Genomic DNA, 17,980 nt, shown 5'->3' on the forward strand with positions numbered 1-17,980 from the left:
CCTTGAATTTAAAATACAGTTTTCCTCACTGAAATAGATTTCTGTTATAAACATGCCTAGTGAATTCCTTCTTGTTGTTATATATCCTTACATTATTTAATAGAGTCAGGAAAGGCATTTTAGACCCTTGAGCTCAGGTGAACGTAATCCACTCTTTTCTATTCAAAACTAAATTAACTGCTCTCTTTTCCACTGTATTCATAATAGTGGTTTCTCAGTAGTAGCTAACAGTATCATAAAGATTGTAGCCTTTTTGATTTAAGAACTTTCACTAAAATACCCAGGTCCAATCTTTTTTTTTTCTATCAAAATATAACAAGAAGGGTAATTTCATGGGTTTCATTGGTAAAGAAGATAAGAATGTCCACAGTAATCCAGTAGATTTCCTCTACAAAGGGGCCGGAGATATTTTGACACTATCATAAATAAAAACTTCACCATCTGATTAGTCTCGTATCTTTCAAATTCAATATTTTATAACGTGAAGGCAGAAACTTTAATGAGCCAAATGAACTAGAGCAAATCTTTAGGTCAAATTCTCCAGCCCAGAGGCATATTTCATCCATTCACAGAATCCTTTTGAACAGTTACAAATGGAAAGCTGAACCTAATTATGCAACTGTAATGATAAAGTGATATCCTTAGAGGCAAACCAGCATGCTGTCTCAAGGGGAAAACTTTGCCCCATTGTGGAAAAGAGTCCAGTCATAATACCACTCAACACAAAATTTCATATGGGGCATGATGCTGAGTAGGCCAAACTAACAATGTATAATAAGGAGTGGCTGCTTATTGCTGGTGAGTATTTGGAAAGTGGAGCATTTTAGTGGACTATCATCATAAAAAACAAAAACAAAAAACAGGACTTTCTTACACAGTGCAGAACTCCAGTGAGGTCCTGAAAAACCAAGTGCGAGTTAGGACAGATCCTCTGCTCTAGGGACCTGGGCAAGGCCCAGTTAAAGGACTATTGAAACCCTTCCATTTTTGCTTTTGGCAGCACAAATAAAAACTGCTACAGGCTGAAAATCTCGTTGTGACCCAGGATAAATACATGTTTTCTTAAAACTTGGGAGGTCTTAGCCAAAGAAAAAACTTCTTCCAAACAGTTCCTGAAATATATGCAGTCCCACTAAATGTGGCCTTTTTTATTAAATGGCAGAATCTATAAAACTTGTAAGGGAAATAATGCATAGGACATAGTAGAAAGATTATTCCAGCCCTTGGCAGATAGTAGAATTTGAAAGACATTTGTGAGAGGTTTTTTCTCTCTCTTTTTTTTTTTAAAACTGTATATGTTAAGGTCAGACTTAATATGTTCACCACGGGTTCTTGATTATGTACCTTCCCAAATCTGAATTGTTTCCTCCTTCAGTCTTCTCCATTTCAGTTCCTTAAGCCAAAAATCAAGAATCATCCTTGGTTCCTCCCCCCCGCCCTTTTTCCTCAATATTCAATCCATCACCAAATAATATTGATTATTGCTTACAAAATAGACTTTGAGCTTACTTCTCTTCATTGCCACTGTCACTACCTAATCCAAGACACCATCTTATCTTTCTTGGCCTTGCCATGCTTTTCCCTCTACAGTTCATTCTTCACATAGCCAGTGTTATGGATTGAATTGTGTCCTCCAAAAAAGATATGTTGAAGTCCCAATCCTTGGTGTCTGTGAATGTGATCTTGTTTGGAAATAGGGTCTTTGAAGATGTTATCAGTTAACATAAGGTTATAGTGGAGTAGGGTGGGTTGTAATCTGAGTGGTGTCCTTACCAAAGAGGAAAAGAGACTGAGGAAGGTCAGCCATGCTTCTACAAGCCGAAGAGTGTCTGGGCTACCAGAAGCTGGATGAGACAAGAAAGGATCTTCCCAGAGAAAATTAGATGGGACAATAGCCCACCTGACAAGTTGATTTGGATTTTTAGCCTCCACAACTGTGAGACAATAAATTTTTGTCATCTTAAGACACTCACTTAGTAGTACTTTATTTTGACAGGGCTAGGATACTAATGGTCTTAAAACATAACTCAGTTCCTGTTCAAAGCCCTTTAATGTACATAAGATTAACTCTCACATCCTTAACATGATCTACAGGGCCCTGAATGATCTAGTTCAGGGGTCAGCAAACTTTTTCTGTAAAGCCAGATAGTAAATATTTTAGACTTGGTGAGCCACATGGTCTTTGTTGAAACTACTCAGCTCTACTGCTATAACACAAGCTATAGACAATATGTAAAACAATGGTGATGGCTGTGTTTCAATAAATCTTTATTTACAAATACAGTGATGGGCAAGATTTGGCTTGAGGGCCATATTTTACTGACCTCTGATGTAGTACATGCCTATCTTGCCACTCCTCACCCTTTAGTTTACATAGATCTCTAGTTACACCACACCACTCTTTCCTGCCATGGTTTTTCTCATTCAAGACCTTTCTATATTTTGTTTTCTCTGCCTAGACTGTTTCAGTTTCAGTATCTCTTCCACAAAGGCCTTATGTGAATTCTCAATTTAATTAGGTTTGCCTGTTGTAACCTTTTATGGCACCCTATTTTTAAATTAATTTTTAGTAACTATACACTGATTTGTATGATCATTTGTTTAATGTCTGTTTCCTCTTCAACGATAAGGCTCATGAATGGAGAGACTCCATTTTCTTTGCTCAACTCTGTACCTCCAACACCTGGTCTAGAGCTTAATATACAGCAAGTTCTCAATTAAATGTTTGTTAAGTGACTAATGAATTAATGAGATCTATTAAATCACTAAAGGGTAGTGATTTGGGGATATCAGATTTGAAATATGAGATGTGTTAAGTCCTTTTGTTTCCAAGGTATATATCATGTAAAAAGTTGTACACTTGAAATAAGGAATATGTATTAGGGTAATAAATAGGTGTGACTCAAATTCTTATCTGTGGCTTACAGCAATACAGGATACAGGTTGGGCAGCTCTATCCATCTTCAAGTTTTGACATGTGGCACATGTCCCTAAGGTCAGCAAGGAGGTAAGAAAGAAATGGAGGTGACACAATTTTTAACAGCTGTGGCCTAGATGTGACAATACTTCTTTTCCCCTCATAGTCCATTGACCAAAACTAGTTATATAGCTCCTACTTACCTGGCAGTTAGACTGGAAATTATCAGGGAGCACATGGAATATTTGGGGAGTATGAACTCTGTCAGAGAATGTAAAAAATAGTTGAAATATATTTCCTAGTATTAGACAAAATTAGCTATACAAAGGTACTACAGAAAACCCATAGATTGTTACACTATATGTTATATATTTTACCAATTTTAAAAAGCTTTTCTAAAGTTGTAATTTACCTCATTTATGGTAATATCTCACTTGGTAGTAGTGATCATTCGTGCCTTCCTCTCATGCCTTTGTCAGACTCTTCTACAAAGATCTTTAATGTTCACGAGAACAAAATGTTCATTAAATAATTTTATGTGATAACTATGAACTTTCTTTATCCTCTGTAAGTTTTGGTCAGCATTTTTAAAGAATTCTATGGCACATTTCATTTTAAAAGAAAAAGATTCATATCCAAAAATTGACTGCAGAAGAGTGTATGTGTATTCCCTTTGCCTCCAAATTATTTCTGTCTACATAAGTTATTCATCAATCACACATTCAATGAATATTTATTTCATTTTAACTATGGGCCAGGCATTGTTGTAGCTGTTCGTGTGAATAAGACAGCCAAGATCCTTGCTCTCCGGGAGCTTCTGTCCTACAGGGAATATTAAAACATATTTCTGCATAGTAATAAAAATTTCAAATTCTTTATGAGCAAAGTTGCCACAAAGTTCAGTCCATTTTTCTCTTTTTTCCTTCTGTTGTTTTATTTCTGTGATATTTTTAAGAATCTACATTTTAAAGTCTGTACTATGGAACAGTACATTGAAGTAGAGGTATCTCAATGAGACATTATCTTTTCTTCTAGCCCGTAATTCTAGTTGGATCTTTAACAGTCCCTGAGTTACACTTGCAGGAATATAAAAGTGTACCTTATTTTAAAGGGATAGTAGTAAGCTCCAGAGACAACTATCTGCTTCATCAAAGAGGGTAGAAACAATCCTCCAATTTGAAACCAGTCTCCTAAGGCTTGCTTGACAGTATTCTTTGGAGAAGAAAACCCCTGTCTGACAAAACCAGATCTGCTTCCTGCATATGCAAACAAAAGCAGGAGCTTAAGGAATGATGGAGGTGGGGTGGACTCTAACAGGAGCTCTTGTCCACTTGGCCAAGAGCTTCCTGAGGCACCCTGTAACAGGGATTCCACAAATCAGCAATGTTTTATCTTTGCCACGGGGTGTGGAAATCTTGCCTCATTAGTTTGCCACAGTAGAAACTTGCTAGAAATTGCTTCCTCTGTAAAGGTCTGAAGTATTTGGAAGTAACTTGAATTTCCAATTCAGTATTTAATTAAAGAAATCTCAAGTCCTAAAAACTGGGTGGGCAGAGAGCATTATCTAAGACCCTATATACTGTAGAAATACGAGTCTTGAGCTCTCATGAGTATGGTTTGCACATTGTATAAACCCACCAAAACCCAGTCGACGGCACTGGGTTTTGGTGGGTTTATTGGGGGTGGGGGAAGTTGTGAGTCGGCCTCACAGCCTCACTTCACCCTCCCCTCCTTCTATCTACACATACAGTCACCAAGATTCAGAGTTGGTTCAAAGGCAACTACTGGTTTATATACATATATATTCTCTTGTGTATGTAATAATTGCATCTCAAATTACACATAAAAGAATGTGTTTATCCTCTCATACTATTTATTTCTGTATAAGAAACAAAGAGACATTTTCCATAGCCTGGGTTTACAATAAATTATCACAGGAGTTTGAAAAGTAAAAAGGAATGAAATTAGAAACTAGAACAATGTTACTGAACCTTCTAAAACTCCATACCCATAATCTTTGTTGAGTGAGGCACTGTCATAAGTGCTTTATATATTACATTTACTCCTCACAACAGCCTTGTAAGTTGAATATTATTATCCTCACTTTATAAATAAACAAAGTTTAGAGAAATTAGTTAAAACTGTGACTTTATCATGAGCTTCTTTTGTGTCCAGCTCGTGATTTTTTTGATAGAAGTAAAACCTCTGTCCTGGGGTTCCTAATAAAAACTCCCCAGGGAGACTAATTTCTTGTCCTGCCTCCTACCCTACAACACACTGCGATTGACTGATCCCTAAAAACCAGACACTTCTTTTTCATATTTCTTGCCAACATATATGTTGTAATTTGCATTATGAAAAAAAAAGTGGCTTTTCAAATTCATTTTCTAAAAATGAGATTATGTCAAATGTGTTGTTTCAAACCTCACTTGCTCCCCTTACCTCTTTCTAAGATTTGGGTTAGCCAATTTTCAGTTCATGTTCTTCCGCTAGCCTAGCACTCCACCCCACCTCTACCACTACCAGTCCCACCTTTAAGAACCCTGGAAGTAGAAGGAAGCTTGAAAATCTCATTCTCCTTCTATCATTCACATGAAATGATGTGTACACTCATGGCACATTTCATGAAGATAAGTCAAGTTATTAAGAATCCTGAGAGGCCTAATATTCTCTCCCACTCCAGACCACCTATATTACAATCAATGTGAATGAGAGTATTCTTTTGTTAGGGTAAACTTCAATTCACATTAACATATTTTTAACAAATAAATCGTTCCCAACCCTGAGGATATTAATTTAACTACTGATGGTCGCATAGGACTCCCCACTGAGCTGCAGCATTTGCCTGTGAATCATCCATTTCAGTAAGGACTGCAGCATCTGTGGTACATCGAGAACTATTCGAGGTAGCAGAGCCCAAACTAGACGAAGGTTTTCTTAAACAATTTGTGTTTTTTTTTTTTCTCACCATACTGAAAAATATCTAATAGTATTTCATCTCGAAAATGTAGTATAGGTTAAGTTCTGAAAATCTAGGGCAAGCTCAAGGATTGAGAAAGACTATGAGAAGTGTTTTCATCACTTTGTCCCTGTGGATTATTGGTTTTAGTCTTTTTTTTTTTTGAGGACCTATGTGGAGTGGTTTTTTTTTTTTTTTTTTTATGTGGAGTGGTTAGGGACAGTATGGAGTGATTGGGGAAAAGAGGAGCTTTACTTCTCTAATTGTCACCACTGACTAGACCTCTGTTTTATACTTTCATAGAAAATGAAAACTGAAAGGAATCTTAAGAGAATGGTCTTATCTAACCCCTTTTCTCCACAGAGGAAAAAACTGAAGCCTAGGAGAAGTTTTTCTCATAATTCTCTGCCCATGCTTTCTAAAGAAAATGGCGAAATCTAATTTCTTTATATATGGGAGATATAAAGTAAGAAAGTACAGGCTAAAAGAAAGGAAAGGCAAGAGAGACAGAAGAAAAGATAGGAAACAGATATATGCATATGAGATGTCAGACACAGTACTAGATGCTTCACACATTTAGGATAGTGTAGGTTTCAAGTGACGTAAAATCTAACTCAAAGTGCCGTAAGCAAAAAAGGGAATTTACTGGTTTGTGTTTCTGAAAAATCCGGGAGTAAAGCTTCAGGCATGTCTGGATAGATTCAGTCACCATTGTGAAGACTTAGCTTCTATCCATTTTTTGGTTCTACCTTCTGCTGTATTAGATTGATTCATGGTAATACCAGGTGGTTTTAAGCATCTCCTTGCCAAGTCCAACATGAAAATGGAACCCATCTCTCCAAAAGCTCAATAGTAGTCCTTCAATTCATCTCATTGACCTGTCTGACCTGGCTTGAGTTATGTACCATTGCTGAACCAATCATCTTGGCCATAAAGAAGGGATTCACTGATCAGTTTACCTAACCCACTTTTTCCAGGGCAGAAAGTGGGGCAGGGGTGAGATCCCTAAAACAGAATTTGGGTACTGTTGCCACGGAAGAGCCAGTGGATGCTGAGCAGGTGGTATCCATCATATAGACATCGTCTCATATGATTCTCATACCTAGCCGTGGTCAATATTTAACTGCACTTCACCATGCAGTCTCTCTTATGGTTACTGATTTTCTTGCATCTATTAAGTAGATTGCCAGGGAGAAGACCTTCATTATTTATGAACTGGTTTGAGCCCCTTCATGAGACTCAAAGCCAATCCAATAGGAAAAGAAATTTTAAGTTGTATTTGTGTGAGTAATATGTGTTTTTGTTTTCCCTAGAACTAGGAGTTCTCCCTGCCCCATCCCCCAGACCAGCCCTATGTATGTAAGTCAGCAGTTCCTAACGATCACCTTTTTACCTTGTCTGTTTTCAAGGTTTGGCTCAACACCTTGATTCTTACATCTACTCCACTCTCGGGATGAAGGGGCTGGGGATTCCCCTCTAACCTTAGAAAATTCTCCCCAGTGGCCCTGCCCAGTCCCTGTTCTGGCCCCTCCTGACTCCATCCTGTAGCCTATAGCATCCAGCACTCACAGGTATTTCGGAAATAGGCAATGTGTTGTTTATTATTTGGATAATTTGGATTACTAGTGAGTGTTATCATTTGCTTTCTCAGCTGGCTGGAGAAGGCAGAGCATACCCTTCTGTGAACAATTTTCTGTTGTTTACTGGAAGATTATTTCCTGAATTTGTATACATTTATTTATGCTGGGAATATGGAGAAACATCTTCTGAAACTGGAAGCATGAACTTTAGGAGAGTTCTTGTTTTATTTTCAACTCATCGTGTGGGGTTTTACACACTTGTTTATATTTAACTTAAATGCCTGTCAGAGTGGGATTGTTTACATGATGACTGTGTATCTTGTTAAACATATGAAATCCAAACATATGTAGCCTGGGAAAACAAGAATTACAAATATACATGTGTATCAGTTTTAAAGCTTTCCTTCGTACCCTTTAGTTAAAGTGACAAATGCATACATTCATAGATACATTAGTACCCACAGGCCTAGAATAAACAAGTCAAAAACCAAAAAAAGAAAAGAAATTAATAGTTGTGTTAGTTTTTTATAAATTAATAATATTTCCAGTCCAATGTTAAAAAAGTTTCTTAGGGTCAAATATGGAACCAGGTCTATAATTGTTCAACTGTGAGCAGTCAGCGCAGCCAGATTCTAAATGTGCCATTGCTTGTCCAGTAGAGCTGACCCCACTTGTCTAGTCAACACAGAGAGGAAAGTTTGCTTTACCTGTCCATGCTCCCTAGGAGCTGACAGAGAACAGAACAGTTATTTCATTCATTTATCTATTCATCTAAGCATCCAATAAATATTCAGCGCTTACCAGTGGCAGACCCTGATATAGATGGTAGAAATGTAAAACAAGTAAGACAGGATCCATTTGTTCAGGTAGCCCTCAGTCTAGAAAGAAGACAGACGAGTAAATAGACAATTAAAATACAATGTGCTATGAGTCCAAGGAGTACTTTCTTCCTATAATGCTTCATTTTCTCAAATTTAGATTTTCCACCGATGAAGTGGAAGGTAAGAGTGATGGTACAATAAAACTTCAGTGATTCTAATCCCCTGGAATGGAGTTAGTCAGGTTGGATAGGTAGCTTTTCCAAGTAGCACTTGATGGGCACTTACTGTTTGCCAAGCTCTGAATTTCTCACTTTACATGAATTTAATCTGTACAGTAATCCTGAAGTTGGCACTGCTGTTCCCAGAAGGACAAGAAAAAGGTAGATCACTGGAAAAGAAAATATAAATGGCTAATTTGTGTGTAAAAATGCCACAATCACAGGTAACTAACTAAAAGCTAAATATAAGATACATTTTTAGCCTATCAGATTAGCAAAAATTTAACAGCTTGAAAATATCCAGTGTTGGTGAAGGTATGGAGATACAAAAGTTCTCATATGTTATTGGTGAGAGTGTAATTTTGAAGGGCCATTTAATTCTATTGAAAATAATTTTAAATGTGCTTACGCTTTGACTCAGCAATTCTATAATCTAGGAATTTATGCGTCCACTTTAACTGGGTATTTAAAGCAACTGGTATTACCAGCTAATATAGCCCCCTGCCTCCAGGGGAAAAAATATTAACAAATAAAACAACTATTTTTCCTCAAAGACGAAAGGATGAAAATAAAATGAGAGGACTGTGAGTAAAGCCATCTCTTCTGTAAGCCTGGCCCTATGCCGTCACATCAGAAGTTTACACTTCTGGTAGTCCTTTAGTCTTCAGTTAAAACCACCACACTGTGTTGAATGAACATAAATGCTTACTACAAAAGTCTCTGCAGTAAAGTTAGAGGTAATGAAGTTGCCCAGGACATGTGGGGAGTAGGGCTTTTGTAGCTGAATTTTGGCTTCAAGTACCTCTATATATGAACTAGGTTTGAGATTTTTTAAAAGGAAATAAAACCTGCAGGTGGTCCCTCTGAATAGTGAGGCCTAGTTCCTGACTCTGGGCCAATAGTAGACACAGAACAGCAGATATGCTGCCAAGGAGATAGAATGCCAAATGGCAGAATGCTGTATGCTTGTTTGGCTTGGCTCTTCTAGAAAGGCGAGGGAACAGAGAGAGAGAGAGACATAAGGGACGTGTATCTGCCATTTCAGTCTCCTTTTCCCCTCCCTGCCTTTTCCCCTTCTTTTCCCCTGCTATTCTCTCATCATCAAGGGCAAGTTAGATTTTATGCTGGACATACTGATGGGATTTTCTTACTCTACATTACATTTGTTGAGGGTCCCTGGAGTCGTATAAAGGAGCTAAACTGTAATAAGAGCTCTCATGGCTAGAAGACAGGATAGCTGAGCCAGTTCCACATGGAGTGGGAAGAGAGAAACTTACCAACTTCCAACTGTGATTACCAATTAATGCAGCCCCTTTTGTAGTAAATATTTACATTCCCTCAACACAGTTTTATAGTTTCAACTGAAGAGTAAAGTACTGGAAGTGCAAATGCAGTATCCATTGCCCAGTGATACCTCCGTGAGTTTCCTGCCAGGAGAAAGGAGAGTTGACTGCCACCACCCCAAACTGTGGCTCTCAACTCCTTGTCCAGTCCCTCCCCTCATATGAATCTGACTTCTGAACTTCATGTGCACAGTGTCAATACCATCCCATTTAGCAGATAAGAGTTTTCTAATTGTTTTGCATGTGTGTCTTACCCCACTAAGATATAAGCTCCTCAGAAACCTCAACCAAGTATCTCATGTCACCAAACACTGCACTCAACACTCGCATGCTTATTTGATTGAATCAGTGATTGAAGAAACACTTTCACCCATTTTTTGATGATCTTAGACTGCAACTATTGTGTCTGCCTCTCCTTGAGTCTCTTTAGACCTCTGCTTCCCTCTCAGAGATGTAATATAGAGCTTAGTCCATGGGGAATCCCAACCTCTGTCCCTTGATAGATACTACCAACATAAAGTTTATCAAATGGAAACAATCTCTGAGGTATTTGCATGTGAATAAGAATGTCCTAGTTTGAGCTTTTAGTTTAAAGTTATAAGAGTGAGTTTGGGGGCAGGGATGCTATGTGATCTAAGAATGTGCGTTCCTCATATGGTTACTAAAGTAGAAAATCAGAACTGATGAGAAATTTGGCTCAGAAGTGGGAGGGGAATATTTATAAGTTAATTTTTTCCAAATACCCCATTTTCTAGAATAAAATAAAAAATCCATTTTTCCCTCATTGCTCAAACAATACTAGGCGGTTTTAATTACTGTAGCTTTATAATTCATTTAAATACATGGCAAAGCCAGTCTACATTGATTTTTTTTCAAAAATTAAAAAAATATATTTTCATTGCTTTATTGTTCTTTTAGAATCATTTTATCAAATTCCAGAAAATCATGTAGAATTATTTAAGAATTTTTTTTTTTTTTTTACTGGTTATTGCTGACATATAGGGAAATTGACTTACCTCAAAAAATATTAATTTGATAGATTTTTTTTTTATGTAGAGTCACTTTGGTTTTCAAGGATGTCATTTTTCTTTCTTCCTAATAATTATAAATCTTATTTTTACTTTTTAATCTTATTGCATCAGCCAGAGCAACGTTAAGTACCATTTAGTGTTACCAAGCATGCTTGGTTTGTTTCTGATTTTATTGTGAAATCTGTTATTATTTAATTAAGTATGATATGAACTGTCACTTTAAGAAAGATATTCTGTCTCATTTTGAGACATTCTTTTTTTTTATATTTTGTCTTTTTTCTTCCATAAATTGATATTAAATGTTAATAAATACCTCCTAAGCTTTTAAGTATATACTGAGATTATCATGCTTTTCCTAATTGTACCTATTAATATGATGCACTATAATAGATCAATTGCTGAAAACTCAATGTGGTTATGATGAATTTCTAAAAATAAATATGGCTTGTGAGCATTTTATTATTGAGTTTTCTATTTATATTCATGAGGAATAATGGCCTGTAGTTTGTTGTATGTATTTATATGTGTACGTGTGTGATGTGTGTAGCTGAAATCAACATTATACCAGTTTGAAAGTTTGAAAGAATTCACAAGTAAAGCAACCAAGTCCTGAAGTCTTTTTTTAAGTTAATTTGTTGACAGTATTTTCAATTTCTTTTTCTTTGTTCATACTGATTTTCTTCTACGTTGTGTTAATTTGGATTACTTTTATTTTCCAGGAAAAGCCACCCTATTTTTTTTTAATTTATTTGAAAGTTTATTTTGGATGTGTTTATTTATATGGCCTTAAAGAACTTTCTGTGTCTGAAATATCCAATCCAGCAAAGGAAGACAATGGGGCTGCTTCCCTGCCTATGAGTGGAGTGGGAAAAAAAAGAAACAAAATGCCTCCTCTGAGATGCCAAGCCACAAATCCACCCTCAGGCAGGTTTGGTGCCAATATTCACAGTGCCAACATATTCTAAAAATCTAGTTAAAGTATCATGGGTGGCAGTACCCCCAAGGCATCTGGCAGAAGCAAAAGCAAATCTCCAAAGGAACACTTTTTAAACTCAATCTTCAAAGAATTTCTCAGATAAAGTTCCTAGGAACATAAACTCGTAATAAACAATAAAAAATAAAAATTTTAAATCACAAAGCACACAAGAAAACACACCGTCATAAACTATCGTCATCCAAAACAACACAAATAGAATAAAACTCATAAAGTCTGCAGATTTTGGAATGATCAGACACACAATGTAAAATAATTATATTGAATCTATTTAAAGAAATAAAATGAGTAGTGATGGTATGGCTAGGGAGAAAGAAACTATCAAAACTGATTGTGTAGATTTGAAAGAGAGACAAATAGAACATTTACAAATGAAAAATAGTTGAAATTTGAAATTCAAAGGACAAATTAAGTATCAAATAAACACAGATGTAGAGAGAATGGTGAACTGAAAGATAAATGAGAAGAAATTACATAGAATTTACCACAAAGAGACAAAGAGATAGAAAATATTAAAGAGATGAAGATGAAATGAGAAGATCTAACATATCTCCAGTTAGAGTTCTGTGAGTGTTGAGAGAATGGGGAGAATGAAATATTGGGAGAACTAATGACTGAGCAATTTCCAGAATTAATGACAAAAATGAATCTTCAGAGTCAAAAAACTCAATGAAGTCAAAAAAGGGAAACAAAAAGAAACTTAAGCCGCAAGATATCTAACTGAAACTGTACACATAACACCAAAGGCAAAGTTATGAATGCAGCCAGATTTAAAAGAAAATTTACCTTCAAAGGACCTGCAATCAAACTGAGTTAACTTATGAATAGCATTAATAGAAACACACATTGAAATTGTATCAAAGTGGTGAGAGAAAATATTTTCAATCTATTACTGTATATCAAAGAAAAACATCCTTCCCAAATGAGAGTAAAATAAAGACATTTTTAGAAAAACAAAAATTAAGAGTTTAACTCCAGCAGACCTCATTTAAGGAACTTCAAAAGAAGATACTTTTGAAAAAAGGAAAATGTCCCTAGAGGGAAGATCTGAACTCCGAGAAGGAAGCTGTGGATAAATATAAACAAACATTGACTGTATAAAACAAAACAAAAGAAGTAAAATAACCCTGGGCAATGAAAATATATAAAATCAGAGTTAAGGTAGTCAAAGGTTCTTGTATTATTTGGGGGAAGGATAAAAATACTGGTTAACTTTTGATTTTAAATTTAATGTGGATGCTTAAAGGTGTGGGTATCCCTTAAAAATACAAATAAACTATATAACTTCCAAACTAGTAGAAGGAAAAAAATGGCAGAGGTAAAAATGTCTTAATCAGAAGGAAGGCAAAATTTAAAAATTAAAAAAAGAAAAGGAACAGAAAAAGTGGGTCAAGTAAAAAGCAGAAAATAAACTAAGGTAGAAAAACATTTCTAGATGTAAAGAAGTTCGTTAGTATCAGGGAAAAGTACTATAAAAAGTTCAGGTATTGGGAAGCTAGTGACAGCGCTTCAATATAAAAGCAGAAATTATCAGCACTAAATGGAGAAATAGGCAAATTCACCACTAAAAAAAGGAGAGATTTTGAACATTTCTCAGTAACTGACTTAGCAGAAAAGAAAATTAAAGAATTTGGTAACTTATAACTACAAAATTAGTAAGCTGGTTCTAATGAACTTAGTGTAAAACATCTAGAAAATTCTATCCAAGCACATATGTGACACTTGTGAAAACTATGTATAAGGCCATTCAGCATATCTTGAAGTATCATGCAGAGCACACTCTCTGACTAAACACAATTGAGTTAGGATTTGTTTTAAAAATGTCTTTAGAGTTGGATATTATTTTTTGACCCAATATGAGAATCTTTGTCTTTAACTAAGCAAGTTTTAACCTTTTAAAATTTATTATTGCAACTGATATGACTGTGGATCTGAGGTAGCTAGAGTGCTTATTTCAAAACAAATTTCAATTTCTGTTTGGGGAATAGGTGGCCTCAATAACTTTTGATTTTAAGTATTTAATGTGAAAGTCTTCTGTAAATTAGGTGCCGCATTAGCAGTAGGTGATAATGCCACTGCTACTGTTCTGGCTGATGCTGCTGTTATTATCATCTTCCAATGTCCTGAACCCCACCCAAACTGCAGACTAAAAGCTTGCTCTGCCTGCGGCCAGGAATAGTCTGCCACTATTCCTGGGGTGTTGATGTGATAATCAAACATCAGTGCTTTAAGAGAAGGCATTTCTGCTATCCCTTCCTAAAGCTGCTCTTTCTTCAGTGGAGAGGCCAAAACAAGAATATTATGTAGGAATGCTTTACATTTTTGTAGCACTTTCTATTTTAAGAAAGGCTTTTATGAGTTCTAACCTGTTTAATCTTCATAACAGCGCTATAAGGTAAATAGTATTATTCCCTTTTAGTTGATGGAAGAAAGTGAAGCCTGACAGATTAAGTTGATCAAGACCACGGACTATTAAGGGGGCAGGAGGGGATCAGGGGCTCAAATACTTATCTTCTGACTCTAAAGCCATTGATCTCCCAAAATAAACAAATAGTTGTCAACTTACTATGAACTTTACATTTAAAATGCCAAGAGGAAAGAGCTATGCTTGTTAAATTGAATAAAGTAAAGAAAGAAACAAAAAAGATAGCATCATTACCTTCTCAGTGACCAAGGAATAATGATTATACTAAATTTATGTTCTCAGTCTTGTTAACATGTTTGTGGCTTTTTATAATATTCCCTTTCCAAAGCTTGGTCACATTTAAACTCTGGCTCGCTGTTTGTATTTTTGGAGTTTAGTTTCTAAAAATACCCTTTAACTTGGGGATGGATGGGAGGGAGGGGGCTATCCCCAAAGCCCATTGTTTCAGGTTGTAGCTATTCAAATTTTAATCTGAATTCTCAACAATTTTTGTCTGATCCCATTAGCTGTTAGAGAAGTGCAAATCAAAACTACAATGAGATTCCATCTCACCCCAACAAGGCTGGCATTAATCAAAAAAACACAAAATAATAAATGTTGGTGATGTTGTAGAGAGACTGGAACACTTAATACACTGCTGGTGGGAATGTAAAATGGTACAGCCACTTTGGAAATCAATTTGGCACTCCCTTAAAATTTTTTTTTTTTTTTTAAAAAGCTAGAAATAGAACTACCATATGACCCAGCAACTCCACTCCTTGGAATATACCCTAAAGAAATAAGAGCCTTCACACGAACAGATATATGCACACCCATGTTCACTGCAGCACTGTTTACAATAGCAAAAAGTTGGAAGCAACCAAGGTGCCCATCAATGGATGAATGGATAAATTATGGTATATTCACACAATGGAATACTACGCAACAAGAACAACGATGAATGTGTGAAACATTTAATAACGTGGAGCAATCTGGAAGGCATGATGCTGAGTGAAATTAGTCAACTGCAAAAGGACAAATATTGTGTGAGACCACTATTATAAGAACTCCAGGTAAAGGTTAAATGCAGGAGAAAATATTCTTTGATGATTATGAGGGTGGGGAGGGAGGGAGAGGGATATTCACTAACTAGATGGTAGACAAAATTTTTTTTAGGTGAAGGAAAGGGCAACATATAATGCAGAGATAGTACAACTGGACTAAACCAAAAGCAAAGGAATTTCCTCAATACAACCAAAAGCTTCGAAAGCCAGGGTAGCAGTGATGGGGGTTTGGGGGCCATGGTTTCAGGGGACGTCTAGGTCAATTGGCATAACAAAATGTATTAAGAAAACAGTCTGCATTCCACTTTGGTGAGAGGCGTCTGGGGTCTTAAACGCTAGCAAGCGGCCATCTAAGATGCATTATTGGTCTCAACCCACCTGGAGCAAAGGAGAATGAAGAACACCAAAGACATAAGGTAAATACGAGTGCAAGAGACAGAAAGGGCCACATAAACCAGAGACTTCATCAGCCTGAGACGAGAAGAACTAGATGGTGCCTACCTACCACTAATGACTGCCCTGACAGGGAACACAACAGAGAATCCCTGATGGAGCAGGAGAACAGTGGGATACAGATCTTAAATTCTCATATAAAGATCAGGTTTCATGGCCTGACTGAGACTGGAGGGACCCTTTGATAGCGCAAGATTGGAGCCATTCCCAAAACCAACTCTACAGACAGAGATTGGCCTGAACTATAAGATAGACAATGATGCTGGTGAGGAGTGAACTTCGTGGCTCAAGTAGACACATCCAGACTACGCAGGCAACTCCTGTCTGGTGGCGAGATGAGAAGGAAGAGGGTTACAGTGGCTGGTTGAATGGACACAGCGAACACAGGGTGGAGAGGAGGAATGTGCTGTCATTAAGGGGAGAGCAGCTGCAATTGCAAGGCGGGCTGTGTGTGGCTTTTCGTGTGAGAGACTGACTTGATTTGTAAACTTTGACCTAAAGCATAGTAAATAAGTTTTTAAAAAAGTTTTGTCTGATTCCAATAAAAACAAGTAGCCAGGTTGTTCTCTCATTTCTCATTGTTATGCAAGAACTATTTCATTTTAGATCTTAAATTTCACTTTTTATTGCTCCTTGGAGCGGATGGCTAATGTAAACAATAGAAGCCTGGCAATGCACCATCACTGGCCTTCGTGACTTTACGAGTTCCCCCTAGAACAAATGGCTGGGTCAGTGCAACTTCGTGAGTATCCTCAGCACGCAGCTAGCATTCATTTTCCTTTGAAGCTTGCCATAGATAAGTCATCTCAGAGCCCCAGCTCTCCTGCTTCAGAATGCTGACCCAGTAACTTTCTCTGTCTCTGGGAAGATTTGGTACCACATGAAAGAGGAGTAGCATTGACATTCTCGCTGGCAACAAGCCTCCTTGAATTTATTAACTGATAACAAATAACACCTCCTGAGGCAGAATGCAATAGGTTTCTCGCTGTGGTGGTTTACGGCGAAGGAATTTGAGATTCTGTACTCCTCCGTACTACCTATAAAAGCCTTCACTGAGAGGTTAAATGTTGATCATTCAAAGAGACAGTCCCTCTGTTTTCTCTTTCCACTGTCCCAGCCTCTGTGAGGTGAAAACGGTAGACAAGCTGGCTTACCATTTTATTTACTGCACAGATGCTGAAGTCAGATCTCCCACCTCATACAAGTGAAACTCTTTGGAAGCACTCACTTCACTTTAAAATGCTTTCAGCATTTTGGAATTTTCTTCCCTTGTGTTTTGCTGTAAAATTCATTAGCCAGAGTTCTCTGAGCCGAGAGCCATAGAAAAATGAAGTACTTTTACAGGGAAAAAAAAAACAAAACTCAAATTTGGGCACCTCCCAGGTGGTCTTTTCCCTTGGCGTATCTGTTTTACTGCCTGCATTCCCATAGCTAACAGTTATTAAGCACCTACTCTGTGTCAGAAACTGTGCTGAGCGCTTCATGTGTGTTATGTTATTCAGTCCACACTGTAGACTTACGTGGTGGGTACTAATTCTCATTTTATTAAAAAAAAGAAATATAGAGGTTAAGTGGGCAAATAACAAGTAAGTAGCTTACGTCATTCAACCTTTTTTTTCTGTGTAAAATTGTACAAAAAAAATCGCCACTGAGTCAAGTCTGACTCGAGACCCTTTGTGTTGCAGAGTAGAACTGCGGAGTAAATTGCCAGGTCTTTCTCCCAAGGTGCCTCTGGGTGGGTTCAAAGCACAATCTTGGTGAGTAGTCAGTTTGTGCCATCTAGGGACTCCTAAAATTGTGCAGACCTGCCTCAAACAGATCACTGTCTTAGTCTTCATAATCGCACATTAAAGAATTTTCAGAATTAGGCTTGTAAACGCCTCTCAGTGCCTTATACGACTTTATTATTCTCCTCTTTCAGCAGGGAGGAACACCCACTTGCATATTATACTTCATGCATTTCACAACAACTATTGTTTTCCTCTCAACTTTAAACTTTTGCATGATTTAAACAAATAATAGTAATAGGCAGACTCTTGTTAACATTCTTTCTGAGAGGCTTTCAACTTCAAACTACTCGATCTCCTTACATTCTACTAAAGGGTGAAAGCTACAAAGCAGACACTCATTATTTGTAATTATGAAAATATAGCAAAAAAACAAATTTAAAATAGCTCCAAGTTATGAATGAGGCAG

At 36.9% G+C, this 17,980-nt stretch overlaps 1 protein-coding gene and 1 long non-coding RNA gene across 2 annotated transcripts in view; one reads left to right on the forward strand and one right to left on the reverse strand.

Moving 5' to 3' along the window:
• The window catches only part of RNLS (renalase, FAD dependent amine oxidase), a 332,737-nt gene that overhangs the window by 290,095 nt on the left and 24,662 nt on the right, over positions 1 to 17,980 (forward strand). The gene's annotated exons all lie outside the window — the stretch shown is intronic.
• Positions 7,754 to 8,580, reverse strand: LOC135227921 (uncharacterized). The gene is made up of 3 exons (XR_010318099.1): positions 8,563 to 8,580; positions 8,258 to 8,334; positions 7,754 to 7,808 (listed from the first exon to the last, which is right to left on the reverse strand). It is a non-coding gene; the product is annotated as an uncharacterized LOC135227921 (long non-coding RNA).

Source organism: Loxodonta africana, chromosome 16, assembly GCF_030014295.1.
Source record: "Loxodonta africana isolate mLoxAfr1 chromosome 16, mLoxAfr1.hap2, whole genome shotgun sequence".
In the NCBI taxonomy this organism is placed as follows: domain Eukaryota; kingdom Metazoa; phylum Chordata; class Mammalia; order Proboscidea; family Elephantidae; genus Loxodonta; species Loxodonta africana.